The 18,058-nt window shown below is 44.9% G+C and overlaps 1 protein-coding gene across 6 annotated transcripts in view; it reads right to left on the reverse strand.

Moving 5' to 3' along the window:
* Positions 1-18,058, reverse strand: part of SLC6A12 (solute carrier family 6 member 12) — a 176,452-nt gene that overhangs the window by 72,258 nt on the left and 86,136 nt on the right. The window lies entirely within an intron of this gene.

An 18,058-nucleotide genomic window follows, 5' to 3' on the forward strand; every position in this document is an offset into this window, starting at 1 on the left:
TGGGGTCGCAGGCATAAGGGGGGAGCATGCCCCGATCGCGGGGGGGGGGGGGGTCGGAAATTCCCCCCACCCCCTCCGCTAGCGCTCCCCCCTCTGCCCGCTTCCCCATACAAAAAGTTTGAAACAAGTTCAATAGTACCTGGGCTGGTGGCACTGGCTGGCAGTGGAGTGAGGAGGAGTCCGAGTAGCAGAGTGACGTTGAGGCCGGGCAGCGGGCGGTTCAGCGCTAGTACCCTTGTGGTACTTCCGCCCTTTCTCTGACCTCACGTCCTCTGCATACGAGGGTACGCATCACGCGTACCCTCGTATGCGTCATCACGCAGAGGACGTGAGGTCAGAGAAAGGGCGGAAGTACCACAAGGGTACTAGCGCTGAACCGCCCGCTGCCCGGCCTCAACGTCACTCTGCTACTCGGACTCCTCCTCACTCCACTGCCAGCCAGTGCCACCAGCCCAGGTACTATTGAACTTGTTTCAAACTTTTTGTATGGGGAAGCGGGCAGAGGGGGGAGCGCTAGCGGAGGGGGTGGGGGGAATTTCCGACCCCCCCCGCGATCGGGGCATGCTCCCCCCTTATGCCTGCGACCCCATAGGGGGCATAGGGGGGCAGTATTCGGCCGAACAGGGCCCTGTTCGGCCGAACAGGGGCCCTGTTCGGCCATGTTCGGCCATGCATTCTGCAGTTCGGGCGAACCCCGAACAGTTTGGCCGAACACCACCAGGTGTTCGGCCGAACTCGAACATCACCCGAACAGGGTGATGTTCTGCAGAACCCGAACAGTGGCGAACACTGTTCGCCCAACACTAGTAAAGAGAGAGGTAAACAGGGCTGCAACCAAACTACAGGCCTCGCATTGTACATGATAAACATGATCCAGCTACCAAACTGCGTATGCACTAAAGAGTGGCCTGGACATTTCACTGCAATGTCTAATATTCTCCTGATGAAAAATAAACAAATACATGTAAAAGCTGTATTTTTTAGTACAGAACATAACAAACCAAAGGTATAGCTCCCAACTGTCCCTTTTTCGGAGGGACAGTCCCTCTTTGGGAGCCCTGTCCCTCTTTCACCCTCATTTGTCCCTCTTTCATGACTTTGTCCCTCTTTCTATGTAAATATATATATTTCTATACTAAAAATGTGTTTGATTGACTCTAAACTTTATTCCCAACTTTTAAATTGATATATTACTAATTTTAAAATGTTACTATGAAGGAAAATGAACCAGGATAGAAAGGACCAGTGTGGTTTGAATTATAAAACAACATATGTTTCTTATGAAATCTTTATGGTATGCGTGACTGGAGGTGTGGCGAGGGCGTGGTCAGGGGTGTGGCAGAGCGTGGCTTAAGTGTCCCTTTTTCTCATCTCAAAAAGTTGCGAGGTATGCAAAGGTTAAAAAGTGTAACTGTTGGGCATAAAATCAAAAAACAATTCTTTATGTTTATCTGGTACACAAGTAATAAGGATGCTAACCAGGCAATCCAAAAGTTAAAATCACTATTACTTTTCTTGTTGCTAAATGATCATTCCACAGTTTACCTGACTCTTATTTGGTACACAAAAAGGAAGTTGCAGGGCATGCTGGGTTGTCCTTTTTTGCTTCTCTATTTCCCCTTAAACTTAACTAATGCAGCCTGATTGGCTGAAGCCTCTTTCCCTCCTGTTTCCCCTCCTACACCTCTTTTCCTCTCTGATTGGCCAATGTTTTTCATGCTGAGACAATGCACTTTCTATAGTGAGGAGTGGGCTATGCATACACAATCAGGCAGAGGAGAGTAAGGGAGGAAATTACATCAGAATTGGCTTCAAAATAGCCACAGTTAAAGAGAGTCTGAAGCGAGAATAGATCTCGCTTCAGACCTCATAGCTAGCAGGGGCATGCGTGCCCCTGCTAAAACGCTGCTATAGCGCGGCTTAACGGGGGTCCCTGTCCCCCCAAACCCCCTCCGTGCAGCGGGGGAGCGCTTCCTGGTTGGGGCAGGGCTAACCGCCACAGCCCTGCCCCATGCGCGTCTGTCAGACGCGTATCTCCGCCTCTCCCCCGCCCCTCTCAGTCTTCCTTCACTGAGAGGGGCGGGGGAGAGGCGGCGATGCGCGTCTGATAGACGCGCTGGGAGGCAGGGCTGCAGCCGTTAGCCCTGCCTCCAGGAAGAAGATTACCAGCGACCATTTTCCGACCAACTTTTGCGGGGGGTGGGTTGGGGGTGAAGGGACCCCCGTTAAGCCGCGGGATAGCGGCGTTTTAGCAGGGGCACACGTGCCCCTGCTATATATAAGACCTGAAGCGAGATTTAGTCCCGCTTCAGTGTCTCTTTAAAACGAGAAATGCTTAGAAGGATTTTCTCTTTTTTACTGTAGAAAAATCACTAAAAATCAAAACGTGGACAGTGCAATACATATGTTATGTAAGTAGGGCAAGTATTTATCTACTTATATATTTGCTTTTTTTTCCTGAGATAGTATGGCTGACCGCTCCTAGTTAAAGTAAGTTTGTAGGAGGATATGGAGGCTGCCATATTTCCTTCTTTTTAAACTATCCCAGTTGCCAGGCTTCCCTGCTGATCCTGTGCCTCTAATGCTGGTACCCACCTCACGTTTCTTTTGATGTCTGGCGATTTTTTAAGTGACGAGCGATCTTTTCCGCAATCTTGCGAGTGCGCAATTAGGCAAACGATGCTTTGCAATGCAAGGCGATAATAGCAGTCACAGTGAATTGTATCCTTAAAACCCCTAATGACTCCAGTGCAAAGTGCTGCGATTGTGTGAACTCTCGTTCGCATCCGTTGTGTGACGCTGGGTGTTCCCACGAGCAGGAAGGTGCATCATTAGGTAAGTATTTAGCTTAAAGTGAACCTCTGTCCCAAAAATCTACTCAGCAGAACTGAAAATGCTTGGTGTTTCTTTAACAGTTTCACAGCTTCAGAACTTTGTTTTTCTTACCAAAGCTTCATTTTTAGTTGCATTTTTAACTAAGCTCCACCCATCAAAGAAAACTGCCCTGGCTTTTTTTCCCTGATGCTGTGCAAAGCATGATGGGATTTCCTATGTTGTTATTCACGTTGCCTAGCAACTAGGAGGGGTGATCAGCACACAGGACAGTTGGAACTGTGTCTCATGCTACCTGTCACCTCCTTTCAACCAAAAATATTTGCCTGTTCTTTTAAAACAGGGTGGGTATATATTACCTATCTATTTTAATTAACATAACTAATGTAACTTAATGACAGTATGTTTGTTTAGGCTGAAGTTCCTATTTAAGACTAAGTCACAACTCATCCATTGCGATACACATTGCAACGGATTTGAAAATAGGCGGCTTCCGGTAAGGCGCCTATCACAACACACAGTACCACGTTGCCAGCCCACAGCTCAGCTCGCATTCTTGTAGCGAAATTGGACACACTGCAGTGGCAACGTGCACATGTGATCGCACTCATTGTCTAATCATCGCAGTGCTTTACGACTATAACTTACATTGTAACGCAATACGCATACTGTGAACACACCTAGGGGCCCGGTGGACGCTAGTGCCCACGAAATCTTACTAAAAAAGCAAGGTGGTTGCCTAGGGCCCCATTTCATCTTAATCCTTTTCTGAGCAACACAAATACATACATAGTTCATGTGAGGTTTGAGACATTACCAATAGTGGTACATAGTCATACGATCAATTAAAATGAATGTTTACCAGTTTAAAAATAAAAAAGTCAGATACTCGCCTAAGGAGAGGGAAGGCTTGGTCCTAATGAGCCTTCCCTCTCCTCTCCCGGTGCCAGGTCCCGCGCAGGATCCCCCGTAGCAGTATTCAACCAGTTCGGTCAAATACTGCCACTTCCGCAGCCGAAGGGAGCTTTCGGAAGCCTTCGGGAGCACTCGGGCTGCCAAAGATGGGACGCTCCATACTACGTATGCGCGAGCGCCCTCTATGACGCACTCGTGCGTGCGTAGTATGGAGCGGCCCGTCTTCGGAATCCCGAGTGCTCCTGAAGACCTCCTAAGTCCCTGCGGGGGCGGGGGCGAACGGGGGAGCCAGCGCAGCACCGAGGGCACCGGGAGAGGAGAGGGAAGGCTCATTAGGACCGGGCCTTCCCTCTCCTTAGGTGAGTATCTGACTTTTTTATTCTTGAACTGGTAACCATTGGCTTTAAAGCAGAATAAGAAACACTAGGAGGAGGTCCCTGCCCCAGCTTAAAATCTAGAGCATACATGTCAAACTTTGGCCCACAGAGCCTTCACGTTTAGCCCACAAGTGGTTTCCCCACTTTGCATTATGTTCACGCCCACTCTAGACCACCAGGGAAGCTATATTGGAGGTGAAGCCCTAGATCACTAGGGATGCCGTATGGGGCAGGGGGTGGGGAAGCACCAGGGTACTGTATAGGGGAGAGGAGAGGCCACTAGACACCATAGATCTGTATAGGGGAGGGAGCCACTAGACACCAGGGAACTTTGTAAGAGAGGGAGGTGGCCACTAGACATTAAGGTTGGCCCCGCAACTTGGTCCAAGTGTTCAAATTTCAGCCCTTTTTGTATTTGAGTTTGACACCCCTGACTAGAGGGTAGTGGGTTGGAGACATTAGGGAAGGTAAAGGATCAGTAAGAATGCCTAGCAACAGGCACTATTTTAAAAGAAATAAATATGGCAGCCTCCATATCCCTCTCACTACAGGGTCCCTTTAAATGTACTTATTCTATAAATAAACCTCAATCAACCCCCCTGATCAAGTATAATTCATTGCTGATTGATTTTGCCTCCCTCCATAGATTTCAGACCTGCCTGGTTGCTTATTGTTTACAAACCCTTCTCCACACCCAGCAGTCTGTACATGACACACAGCTGTGCTGCCTGTGACTGCTGCAAGCTCACCATACGCCTCCCTCAGCCCTCCAAACATATCACCACTTCCGCCACTTCAGTAAACTCCTGCAATAAAGGTTGAACGTGTTCACTAGACATGGCTTGTCGTTTTTTCCCCTTTACACATAACTATGTAAGATTACTGTGCACACAGCAATTCAGGATTGGCCTTGTGGCCTCAGTATGGTGCAGGTAACGTGGAAAAGGATATGGAGCCAATGATAGTTCATAATGCACATACCCCGTATAACAAGAGATCTGGTATGCTGCTTCCATCCCTGTACATACAAATGGCAGCCAACAACCGTAGCAGGAAATTTGGGCGCCCGCTAACGGCAGAAGTTTGGGTGGTGCCAGAGGCACCCACTGAAATAGCGGCATTGAGGGAAAATGCTCAATGTTTATCCACAGGTGCCCAAATTACCCCTCAAAGCTGCTTTAAGGCTACTTGCACACCAAGACGTTGCGTTAGGTGCCACGTTAAAGTCGCATAACGTGCACCTAACACAACGTATGGTGCTGCAAGATAGGACGGTAGAGGTCTCCCAGAGTGGCGCTGATTGGCCGGCGGGACCACGTGATGCGGAGCGAGACACTCCGCATCACGTGGTACCGCCGGCCAATCAGCTGCCGCCAGTGCAGTGAATATTAAGTAGCCATGTGCGCGGCTACTGTAGCTGGCTCTCCCCGCCTCCTCTCTGCCCCCCACTGAGCATGTGCAAACAGTCTAACGCGGCTATAGCCGCTCTAACGCCGTAGCATGCTGCACTTTCGGGAAAACGTGCAGCGTTACATGTAACGCAACGTGGGCTGTGTGAACAGCCCACTTGTGTTACATTGCTGTGCGTTGGGGGAGCGTTACAGGCGCACTAACGTGCGCCTGTAACGTCCCTGTGTGTAAGCAGCCTTAATGTGCACCTATGGCAGCACGCATAAATGCATTCACCGTTTTGCAGTTACATAACGTCTGCAGTTTGGCTTATGTAGGGCGCTATTGATAAATAATGTTACTGTGCACAATAACGTCTGCTGTTTGGCATATGAACGGCGCTATTGATAAATAACGTTAGTGTGTGCCGTTTTTCTTCTTTTTTCCCTGTGTGCCATTATTATGCAGTACTAACGATAAATAGCGAAAAGCGTATCTTTTTAATGCGGCGCAATTTTTATGCATAGGCGCTGTGCGCCATTATTCACTGATCCGTTCAGGATTCCCTCAGGGTCTGAGGCTGAATGCTAAACTGCGGCAAAGGGAACAGAAATTGGAGGGTGACATCACACAGCTTACCAAAACTACCTATCTTTTTGTGTGGGTCACTAGCTGCACAGAGAACGCTCCCTTGTTACTCGTTTTGAACACCCAAACCAATCCACTGACTGGTATCAAAAGCTGTGATACTCCCGTCTGACAGTTTCTGCTAGGAACACTGTGGAATGGATGCAGTGGCGTAGCTAAGGAGCTATGGGCCCTGGTGCAAGTTTTGCATTGCCCCACCCCCCAACTATTCTATACATAACAATTGATATGGCGCACCAAAACCAATAAAGGACAACCACAGTGTCAGAGGTGCAAAAGGGGGATAGAAAACTGTTTGTTAATGATTACTGCTATTCAAAGCATCAATAGAAGTGATTATTACCAGTACAGGACCAATAAAGAACTAATAATGTGGTTGAGGGTAGGACCCACGGGGCCCCTGTAGCCCAAGGGCCCCGATGCAGTCACTACCTCTGCTACGCCACTGAATGAATGGATGCCTTTGGTATGCACACAAAAAAAACCCTATGCAACAAAAGCAATGTTTGCTGCTATAATCAATTCAAGGTGGTTACGTGCTCCATAAAAGTGAAGCATCAGCTGAAACTGAACTGACCAATCCTTTTAATGTCCCGTTTAATTTGGCAGATGAACAGAGAATTTCCTGTAGCATAGCGTGTGCTGCTACTATTCCCCTCATTCTTGTGTCATAACATAGCAGAGATCAAGGTTCACAGCAACTATTATGCCAATTACAGGGTTGTTAACCTGCTGCAATGAAAAAAAAATAACTGGCTATAAACAAATATTTTTTAATAGTTTTTTATTGTTTTTATGGGTTAGGGATCGCTCTGATTGCTTTTGGTCATTTTTTAATATTATGGTTTTTAGTACCTATTCTGGGATGGATGTTTTGAGGGCCTTTTTGAACTATCCAGTGCAAGGTAGAGCAACATTTCTGCTATGTTCCCAGTCGTGTATTGCAGTGCACCTATATTGGGGGCACCTATACTAGCCGCACATATACCTGGCTAGCTATACTTGGGGCACCTATACCTGGCTACCTACACTGAGGCACCACCTATACCTGGCTACCTATACTGGGGGCACCTATACCTGGCTGCCTATACTGGGGGCACCTATACCTGGCTACCTATACTGGGGGCACCTATACCAAGCTACCTATATATTGGGTATGACCTTTTTTGCCATATACCAGGCTACCTATATATTGGGTATGACCCTTTTTACCATCAGAACTGCCTTAATTCTTCATGGCATTTTTCAGAGATTTTTGGTCCATATTGACATAAAAACATCATGCAGTTGGCACCACATAATGTCACCACGGTGTGCTCCGGGCGCCACTTTCTTCAGCGGTGGGCCATGCCCATTTTTCAACACAGCTCCCTTCAGGGGGAGGGGCATCAAGTTATGAGCTGCTTGGGGCCACAAAAACATTAGCTGCGCCCTTGATTGTGCAAAAAGGACACGGACGTGGGTCTTATCAACTACTAGTACTTTTTTCCCAGGAAATTTTTCCTTTTTTTAATTTAATCTACAAAATACCTTTCAGCACCCTGAAAGTAAAAAAAGTAGTAAAACGTGGGTTCAAAGTTATATTCTTTGGGACAACTTTTTGTGCTTGCTGATTCATGCAAAGGTATTTTATTGATACTGTGTAAAAATGTTTCCTGTAAGAAATGAATCAAGGCCCTAATGTGCCTATAACAGTCAGATTGCTGAATTCTGAAGGTGGCCATACATATAGCGATTTTGCCCCATTGACCATCTGATTCGATAATTTTGTTGCATCGGAATGAAAATCTGTTTCACAACAAGCATGCCTGATCGATGATTCAACTGACATCAGGCCGAAATCAGATAAATGTATGAAGTGAACATACTGGGAAATCTTGGGCCTACGTGGTCAATCAGGTGCGCGGCGGTATTGAGACAAGCATGGAACGCCACGGTACCCCAGCCGCTGTCCCCCTAAATGCTCCAAAGGCTAATACAATGCCACACTAATCACTTTGTGGCAGCCACGTGGGACACGAATGGGGAAGTAGGAGCAGCTGGACACTCGCGGCAGCTGGAGCAGGTGAGATTTTAATACGCAGAATTTCCAGTCACGATAGGGTACGGTGTGGCTAAATTTATGGATAGCATGCTGCAGTTCGCATCCGGGTCCCGTAGGGGATGTATTGAGCTGATCTGTACCGCATCGTGATTGGAAGTGCCTGTGGGTGTATGCAATACAGTGCAATGATCACACCGCATGGCAGCAATGCGGCCAGTGGAAACGAACCTGAAGTGGGAGTCAAGCGGCCTTTGTGAAAAATGTCTTATCCGGTACGGTTGGTTGTTAATCTTGTTTCCGTCATATGTTATTTTGTTTTTCCACTTGCTCCTCTGGGGTCATCTAAACCTTCGGCCTCCTGAAAAGGGCGAAAGGGCTGAAGTAGGGTTTTCTGTATACACATCACTTTCAGGTTTGTTGGGTCTCGGCTTTGGTTTTGGCTTGGGTCATTCTGGTCTCTGCGGTCTCAGCCCTCCTCTATAGGGAAACGGATGTCCTCCTAGGTTAGTGTTCCCATGTAACCATGGATATACACGACCTTCTTTGTAATCCAAACAAACAAGTTTATATTTATCTTGTTTCTTTTGTTGGATGAATCTTTGATATTCCTCTCTATATCCTTGTCCAGAGAGTCAGATCGCGTTTAAAGCTTTCACTTCTTGCTGAAGGTGCATCGATTTTAACCTCTATTGTAGAGATATCCTCAGCTAGGAGGACCTGTACTTCTGCTATGATCATTAGCATGTAATTAAGAGAATGTTCTGTGGAGAAGGCGCACCATCTTTCGCAGAATTCTGTCTTGTTTCTACTGATAGTCGGTTATATAGGTAGAGGAAAACCCTTTGGTATTTGATTCTCTCTATAGTACTCCAAAATAATCTCTCCATGTAGCTCAAGGTCTACTTTTCTTTTTCTCAATCACGTGAACATATTTGACAGTTTATTTACAAGGATCTTACTGCTATGATGCCACTGTGAGGTCACTATTGGGGTGGGGTATTAGGGGATTACTGCTGTATATATGTGTTTGATGTTTGTAATGCCATGTAAACCACAGGCCTTGACAAAGGGGGACATTGAGGCCCCCGAAACAATTGTTGGACTTCCTGTGGTTATTGGCACAATAAAGAGCTATACATTTTAATAACCAGTTAAAATGAATAACCAATAAAGTTGGTGTGCTTATAATGTCTGCTGTTTGCATTTGACTGGTGGTACTGCCTATACCACTTTATCAAGCACCCTTGAGTGTTGATGGTTTGCCAACTCTATCTTTGGACATTCTAAGTGATTTTAGGGAAACTGTGGCTCTGGTGTGTGTGAGGGGGGTGGGGGAATAATTGTTAGCAAATCGCACTGCAGTAACGCTGACTGCTCCAGTACCTAAACTGATGGAACTGAGCTACCTCCGACACATTCACACGTATCACACTAATGGCTCTTTTTAAGGGACACTTTAAAATGTGTGACTGATGAGCAATGGTTCTCTTTTCTCTTTAGAAATGGGGGCTGGCCACCATACGTGCCCCTCATTCACAATTCATCCCAGTCCGGGAGAAAAGATGTTGTGCCTCTTGCAAAGCCACAGTCGGCAAACAAGAGAGGCGTATTTTTTTTTTCTTTTTTCACTTCCAGTCATTCTCATCCTGCTTACTAATGGGCAGCTTGTAGTGACCCAGAGACAGGAGAAATAATCGCTCGCTAAGTGCCAGTCAATCCTTTGTAGAGGTTTTCCTTTGTAAATTATACCGGGAACGTCAGTTGGCGACTTTTATTGTGTGATACAGCCGCACACAGGAACATTTTAATGAGCTGATCTCTCTCGGCATCTCCTCAATCATTCTGCTGCTGTGCTTTACCACAAACAATTTTCCTCTGTCCCCATAGGCCGTCCTGATCCGGCGTGCAAGGAATTCATTTTCTCATCTTTCCTTGCAAATATTTGTAGCTTAGGATGGAGACTGATTCACTAAGGACCCATTCACCCTTGCAAATGCAAAATGCTAGTGTTAAGCACGATTAGCATTGTAATTGCCATTGCTCTCAAATCACAGAAAAATGGTGCAAGTAGCATGTTTAGCAATCAGCGCTAATCGCGAATCTCTGGCGAGATAACTGCCAAATAGTTAATATTGCGCTATCACTTTAAAAAGGTAATCGCCCACTAATCACCCCAGTGTGCATGGATCCTAAAGCTTCTCTGTCCTGGGCGATATTAGACCTCAGCAAGGGTAGCTGAAAAAAAAAGGCATGCATTGGCGCCTGTGTGATTGCAGTCTCATGTACCCACAGCAACATTATTTATAAATACAATTTTTTATAAATAATTTCTTGTTGTGGATCACAGCTGGATCATCCACAAGGCAGCTGCCTAGGGCCTGGAGAGAGTCGAGGGGCCTGGTGGATGCAAGCCCCCACCAAATCTTACACACAAAAAAGCCAAGTGACCATGAGTGTTAGGGCAAAAACTGCTATCTTGCCTAGGACCTCATTTCATCTTAATCTATTTTTTCTATGGAGGTTGCAAAGAACTGCTCTCACATGACTGTTAATATATTAATTTTTCAGCTAGCCTCACTGTGGTCTGATGTGACCCTGGTGGTTGCTAGAAAAGGAATAGCAAGAAATGGGACCCAAGGAAAGGTACTAGCCTTCATTACCTCCTATAGTTTTTTTGTGGTAAGTTCAGGAGGGAGAGTGGTAAGAGAAAGTGGCAGCTGTGCCCCGCTGCCCCTTGACACCCACTGAGCCTTGCCATGTAACTGATCCTGCTCTGGTGGCTGCTGCATGTTTTTGCCACTTGATAAGCTACAGGCTAGGAGCACACTATGGGCAGAATTGGTAGCGTTGCAGAAAACGCAAGAACTTTTGCCCATAATGAAAGTCTATGGGCTGCATAAAAACACACTCAAAAATGTAGTAATGCAAAATGAAGAAAACCCATGGTCTTCTGCACTGCCTAGTGTGCACACAGCCACATGCACAGGCTGGACTAAAGATATTTGGGGCCACCTCTGCTGGGAATCCATTGTGTGTACCGGTGCCCCCTGAGCTCCTTTAAAGATTCAGCACACCAGAACTTTAAATGGAAGGGTGTAAACATTGGGGGGCCCTATCAAAGCCCCATGATTTATAGCTATACCTCTGGCCATAGTAACCAAGCAGCTCGGGGTGACCTAAACCACTAGGAATATATAGGAGGATAAAAGAGACCGAAAAGCCCTCCTACTAAAAAGCAATGCTTGATGTGATTTGCCTTCTTAAAACAAAAGGAAATTTGCAATAATTCAGCTATAAGTGAACATTTGTGGTTACCCACAATGCACCACTACTGAATATGCAAATTATCTCTTTTCGCCTCTGTAAGCCAGGCAAGCATCCAGAACGGATCCATCTGAAAATGGCGCCTGTGAATAATGGCGCACGGTGTTGCCGCTAATCCGTTTGCCGCTTATCGGTATTTAACGTTAAAGCTTTATTGTTATTTAACGTTAAAGCCTTATTGTTATTTAGCGTTAAAACACAGAACCCTCTCTGTACCTATCCCTAACCCCCCCTGGTGGTGCCTAACCCTAACCACCCCCCTGGTGGTGCCTAACCCTAAGACCCCCCCTAGTGGTGCCTAACCCTAACCTTGACAGTGTTACATTAAATCCATTCACCATTTTGCAGTTAAATAGCGTCTGCAGTTTGGCTTATGTAGGGCACTATTGATAAATAAAGGTTACTGTGGGCAATAACGTCTGCTGTTTGGCAAATGAACGGCACTATTGATAAATAACGTTAGTGTGTGCCACTATTGATAAATAACGTTAGTGTGTGCTGTTTTTCTTCTTTTTTCCCTGTGCGCTGTTATTATGCAGTACTAACGATAAATAGCGATAAGCGTATCTTTTTAATGCAGTGCCATTTTTATGCATAGGCACTGTGCGCCATTATTCACTGATCCGTCCAGGACTGCTGGTGTATAGCAAGCCTATAGCTTTAAATAGTACACAGCCACATCAAAACCACAGGTAGACAGCCTGTTTCTGGCTTTTGGTCCTCATCAGTACATGGCAGGGATTGATATGGCTGTATGGGGGAGGGCTTGGACCAGTACAACAGAGTAACCAAGCAGCTCGGGGTGACCCAAACCCCTCGGAATGTATAGGGGCTAAAAGAGACCGGAAAGCCCTCCTACTAAAAAGCAATGCTTGGTGTGATTTGCCTTCTTCTTTTTATTTTTATTGTTTTAAATAATAAATCCAAGCCAGGTTTGTTTGCGGGATCTTCTACATTGATGTCAAACTCAGGAGCAGGGCTGGCGCTACCACAGAGGCAAAGGAGGCAAGGAAAAAAAAAGTTTTCAAAAACACCTTATATTTTTTTTGAGAAAATCAATTTGAAAGTTTCAAAGGAAAAAAATACACATTTAAAAACCCGCCGACTTTAACGGTTAATAGAAAATACACCTTAAATGCTAGAAACCCTAAATTTGCAGTATATGTTAAGGAGATCATTGGGAATAAGAAGAAAAACTATTTTTCAAAAAGACCTTATAGTTTTTGAGAAAATCGATTTAATAATTTCAAAGGAAAAAAGTATACTTTACGGTAGTGTAATTTTACATGCATCAAAAGAAAGAGCAATAAATTTCCTGACGGGGTTTGCAGGGGGTCCATACGCAGCCGCAGCGCTTTGGCCAGGGATCGCTATACAGCCGCAATATGGCTGCATGAAGATCCCTGGCATTTTTTCCTATTTTCCTATTTTCCCATTTTTTTTTATGTTTAGAGTGTGGGAATTTTTTTGGGGGGCACCTCCTCCTGAAACTTTTTAACCCCTTTTCCCCCATGCAGAATGTGGAGCTCCGAGCGATTGGGGCTTCACACCCTGACTATACCAGCTGCAAAAAAGGTCCCTTAATGCCGATTTTTGTTCCGGGGTATCTGTTGGGGGGCCCCCTAGGTTTATTTTGCCCTGGGGCCCCATTGTTGTTTAAACCGGCCCTGCTCAGGAGAACCTTAATAAATCAGGCTCATTGTGCTCTGAGAGGACCAGAATTCCTTAAAGGATACCACAACTGACATGTGGCATAATGAGATAGACATGGATATGTACAGTGCCTAGCACACAAATAACTATGCTGTGTTCCTTTTTTTCTTTCTCTGCCTAAAATAGGTAAATATCAGGTATGTAAGTGGCTGACTCAGTCCTGACTCAGACAGGAAGTGACTACAGTGTGACCCTCACTGATAAGAAATTCCCCCTTTTTTATCTCTTTCTTGCTCTCAGAAGCCATTTTCTGCTAGGAAAGTGTTTTATAGTTGGAATTTCTTATCAGTGAAGGTCACACTGTAGTCACTTCCTGTCTGAGTCAGGACTGAGTCAGCCACTTACATACCTGATATTTACCTCTTTCAGGCAGAGAAAGAAAAAAAGGAACACAGCATAGTTATTTGTGTGCTAGGCACTGTACATACCCATGTCTATCTCATTCTGCCACATGTCAGTTGTGGTATCCTTTAAAGTAAATTTAGGTTTACTTTTTATTTACCTCTAAGTTAGCCAATAAATGGTATCATCCAGATTTAAAATGCCTTTTTTTTACTGATGGCTAACACGGTACAGCACTACTGCTTCTACTATGCTTAAAGAAATCATCAGGGAAATATTTAAAAAAATCAGATTTACTTACCTGGAGCTTCCTCCAGCCCCTGGAAGCCTACGTGTCCCTTGCCGCAGCTCAGCTCCAATCCGAGCGCGTGGCTGAGCAATTCCCCAACCTGCCTGGGTAGCCGCTGCATCAGAGGGTAGCCCAGGAGACCAGCTTGGAACAGAGCTGCGGCGAGGTCCGCATAGGCTTCCAGGGGCTGGAGGAAGCTCCAGGTAAGTAAATCTGATTTTTTTTAATATTTCCCTGAAGTTTCTTTTAAAGTAAACCTGTAACTTCACCTTTGCGGTCGTGCGTCCTCTGTGTATGTGCGCGGCCACACTGCGCAACGTGGCAGTGGGGTTGTGCCTTTGCAATATCATGGAGCCGGTCATGCATAAAGAAAAAAGCGGTGGATGAGCGGCTCCATGCTATTGCACATGGGTAGGCTTAAAGTGAGTGTCCAAGCAAATGAAAAAAAAAAAAAAGATTCACTTGCCTGGGGCTTCCTCCAGCCTGTGGCAGCCATCCTGTGCCCTCGCCGCAGCTACGGAGGTTCCCGGTCTTCTCCGCTGCAGAACCCGACCTCGCCACCTCTTCTGCGATCCATGGCGCGGGTTACGTGGTCCAGCCGACGTCATCAGGACGGTACTGCGCAAGTGCAGAACTGCGCCTGCGTAGTACCATCCTGATGACGTCGGCCGGACCACGTGACCCATGCCGTGGAGCGCAGAAGAGGCCAAGCCGGAACACGACCGGGCGAGGTCGGGTTCTGCAGCAGAGAAGACCGGAAGCCTCCGGAGGTGCAGCGAGGGCAGAGAATGGCTGCCACAGGCTGGAGGAAGCCCCAGGTAAGTGGATCTTTTTTTTAAAATTTACTTGGATGTTTCCTTCAAATTGCACCTGCGCAGTGCGGCAACATTTGTACACGAAAGGGAGTGTGGCCGCCAGCAATGTTTCCTTTTTTTGTCAAAGATTGTTTAGCGGGTCTCAGAGCAGGAGGGGGGTAGGGAGTCAGGGAAGCCAGTGGAGCATCCAGAGACTTTCCCCTACTGAGGTACGGTAATTATTTAACTTTTTTTTTAAAGGTCACAGGTCCCCTTTAAAGTCTACTGATACATAAAGGACAACTGTAACCAATTAAAAAAAAAAAGTTAGATACTCACCTAAGAGGAGGGAAGGCTCTGGATCGCTTAGAGCCTTCCCGTTACTCTCTGCGTTCCCTTGTTCTACCGCCGAAAACTAGGGGATGGAGAGAGGAATGGGGAGGGTCTAAGGAATCCTCTTAGGTGAGTATCTAACTTTTTTAATTCTGTTGGTTACAGTTGTCCTTTAATGCCCTAATTGATGCATAGATTTTTGCATACAAAAAAAATAAAATTGTTAAAAAATATATACATAGTTGTTTTTGAAAAATAAAAAAAGGAACTGGTTGCAGGCAGCACCAATTAATAGAGTCACATGTTGCCTGCTTACTCCACTGAAACACTCCTTTAAAGGCTCGTACACATGTCCAACAAAATGGCGATCAATTCCATGACATGACCCAGTGCACGACCAAGTGATTGCATGACTTATACTTTCAGCGTACCATCAACTGAATGACCAACTTATTTGGATACTGTTCCACGCAAGCGGAACGATGAACGATAAGGCCAAATTCAAAACAAGTACAAGTTGTTGAAACAACTTGTACAAACGTGGACAACTGCGTGATATCAGCCCAACAGTCGTGCCAGATTTTTAGCGGCAACGATGCCCGCCCAGCTCCTCCCACAGGAAGCTGCTTCATCAAGCACCATCCTCCCTCCTCCATAGCGTGTGTGTGTGTGTGCGTTTGTGGCTTGAGGGTGTGTGTGTGTGTGTGTGTGTGTGTGTGTGTGTGTGTGTGTGTGTGTGTGTGTGTGTGTGTGTGTGTGTGTGTGTGTGTGTGTGTGTGTGTGTGTGTGTGTGTGTGTGTGTGTGTAGCTATACAGTACTGTATATGGCTTAAGCATATCTCACAGCCTTGCTAACAGCACAATGTTAATTATTATTATTTAACACTGGCATCTTTGTAGGTCAGTAGCGTAAGTTATTAAAGGGGCACTATGGTGAAACATTTTAACATTTTAAATATGTGCAAACATATACAAATAAGAAGTACGTTTTTTTCCAGAGTAAAAAGAGCCATGAATTACTTTTCTCCTATGTTGCTGTCACTTACAGTAGGTAGTAGAAATCTGACAGAAGCGACAGCTTTTGGATTGGCCCATTTCTTCATAGGGGATTTTCAGGGATTTATTTTTTTACAAAAGCACTTAGTGATTGGCAGTTGCTCTGTCCAGCTGCCATAAAACTGTGTAGCGAGCAGGGAAGCTGGACAGCATGATTGTTTAAATCATTTTTAGGGAATCTCTTTATAAAGAATAAAAGCCTTGCTAAGAATCCCGTATGAAGAGATGGACTAGTCCAAAATCTGTCACTTCTGTAAGATTTCTACTATCTACTGTAAGTGACAGCAACATAGGAGAAAAGTAATTTATGGCTCATTCTACTCTGGAAAAAAACATGCTTCTTATTTTTCTATGTTTGCATGTATTTTAAATTTTACAATTTTTCATCATAGTTCCCCTTTAAATCTAGGTACACACATGTGAAACGTAAATTTTAAGCATACTAAAGTATGAATATACAACATTTTAAACATTTCTGTTTATCATGTTCTACTGCATACTGCAATTTGTTTAAAGCAGGAGGATCAGCCAATAGCCATACTATGCCAGAGAAAAAAACACATATATAAGTAGATAAATACTTGATCTACTTACATAACATGTATTGTACTGTCCACATTTTGATTTCAGTGAATGTTATATAGTAAATGAAGAGAATTATGTTCCTGGTGGGAACAATGTCTTTTGCTCACAGTTTGAGGCCAAATACTGATGTCATTTCTTCCCTTAACTTTTTTTTCTTTTCTCCTCCAATCGCTGAGTCACCTCAGCCTTACTTGTAAACACAAGTGAGCAGAGGATCATGTTTCAGCTAGGCAGCTAGGCAGGGAAATAAAGAGAAGAGAAGGAATATATTATAAATAAAAAGAACCCCCAGCATGCATCTGAATGGCAACGACTATTAAAGGGCCAGTGCTCGTAAAGCATGTGATAACTCCAAACCATATCAGCAGAAAAAGCTTTTAAAGTAAGAATGCAGGATTAGCATCTTTATCACTTAATACACTCAGACCAGTTGCTGTTGAAATTTGATCTTTATGGTGACAATCCCACTTTAACAAACAGATAAAAGGGTCTATGGACTGATTCACACTACAAGCGCTTTTCTAAGTGCTTGTGATTTGAAAAGCTCTTGGTAATGCAATGCAATTAATGATTTTTTTTTAAAACACTTCACTAAAGTGAAAACACACACATAGCATTACATTAGCAAGAGCTTTTAAAATCACAAGTGTTTAGAAAAAGCTCTTGTAGTGTGAACCAGCCCTAAATCATTCTAGCTATGGTGAAGGGAGGAACAGCAGCAGAATACCACTTCCCTACATCAGGAGGGAGTGCATTAATGACACATCAATGTGCTGCTGCTCTTCACAGTCCTCAGATCTATGCATTAGCTTGAAATACAGTGATGAAAAGCAAGTAGAATTGGCTGGCTTTGCTGCCTTGCTGGTGACTAGGAATCTGTCACAGGGCAGGCAGGAGAGAAGGCAATTAAGATGCTAAACACATAACATATTTCACTTGTGCATTCAGCCCTGGTTCTTGAACTTAACTTTTAGCAGAAATATATCCAATCAACCTGCTGAATGCAGAGCATTGCTATGTGGGCATCGATCCACCACAGCTCCTACCCCATCCCCACTGCAATATGTCCAATCATGTTTTAAATCAATAAACTGCCCAAAATCAAATAAAAGTGAATCAGTCGGATATATTGGATGACCTGTAGATTCGATCAAAGTACTTATATCGGCAGGAATTTGATTGGAAAATTCAATACGTTTTTGGTTAGTCATACTATCTTCATAATATTGACAGCCAGGAATTAAATAAAAAAAATCACATCAAACCAAGCTACTTATTAAAGTGACACAAGAGGCATATGAAGGCTACCATTGCTGATGTTCTTCCACAAATGGGAGTTTATCAGCTGCAACCTTGATCCTCTGTATAATCATTCACCTGGAAGAAGCATGCAGACAGTAAAGCCAGAACACCGAAC

This window comes from Hyperolius riggenbachi, chromosome 3 (assembly GCF_040937935.1).
Source record: "Hyperolius riggenbachi isolate aHypRig1 chromosome 3, aHypRig1.pri, whole genome shotgun sequence".
Lineage (NCBI taxonomy): Eukaryota > Metazoa > Chordata > Amphibia > Anura > Hyperoliidae > Hyperolius > Hyperolius riggenbachi.